General features: G+C 40.4%; 1 non-coding gene across 1 annotated transcript; it reads right to left on the reverse strand.

The window, feature by feature from the left end:
• Positions 1 to 302: 302 nt before the first annotated feature.
• On the reverse strand, positions 303 to 410 carry LOC148555246 (small nucleolar RNA R71). Its single transcript, XR_015887965.1, has one exon. It is a non-coding gene; the product is annotated as a small nucleolar RNA R71 (small nucleolar RNA).
• Positions 411 to 769: the final 359 nt, after the last annotated feature.

Below are 769 nucleotides of genomic sequence, written 5' to 3' on the forward strand. Positions count from 1 at the left end.
CCATTGGAGCAATCACTTTTGAGCTGAAACCTCAGCTAGTTTCTCTGATGCAGCAGAACTGCAAGTTTCATGGACTTCCATCTGAAGATCCTTTTTAGTTCTTAACTGAATTCTTGCAGATCTGTGATACTGTTAAGACTAATGGAGTAAATCCTGAAGTCTACAGGCTCATGCTTTTTCCTTTTGCTGTAAGAGACAGAGCTAGAATATGGTTGGACTCTCAACCTAAAGACAGCCTGAACTCATGGGATAAGCTGGTCATGGCTTTCTTAGCCAAGTTCTTTCCTCCTCAAAAGCTGAGCAAACTTAGAGCTGATGTTCGAACATTCAGACAAAAAGAAGGTGAATCCCTCTATGAAGCTTGGGAAAGATACAAACAGCTGACCAAAAAGTGTCCTTCTGATATGCTTTCAGAATGGACCATCCTGGATATATTCTATGATGGTTTATCTGAGCTATAAAAGATGTTATTAGATACTTCTGCAGGTGGGTCCATTCACCTAAAGAAAACGCCTGCAGAAGCTCAAGAACTCATTGACATGGTTGCTAATAACCAGTTCATGTACACTTCTGAGAGGAATCCTGTGAGTAATGGGACGACTCAGAAGAAGGGAGTTCTTGAAGTTGATACTCTAAATGCCATATTGGCTCAGAACAAAATATTGACTCAGCAAGTCAATATGATTTCTCGGAGTCTGAATGGAATGCAAGCTGCATCCAACAGTACTCAAGAGGCTTCTTATGAAGAAAAAGCTTATGATCCTGAAAA

The sequence above is a fragment of the Arachis ipaensis genome, chromosome B6 (genome assembly GCF_059453495.1).
Source record: "Arachis ipaensis isolate K30076 ecotype BB chromosome B6, ASM5945349v1, whole genome shotgun sequence".
Classification (NCBI taxonomy): domain Eukaryota; kingdom Viridiplantae; phylum Streptophyta; class Magnoliopsida; order Fabales; family Fabaceae; genus Arachis; species Arachis ipaensis.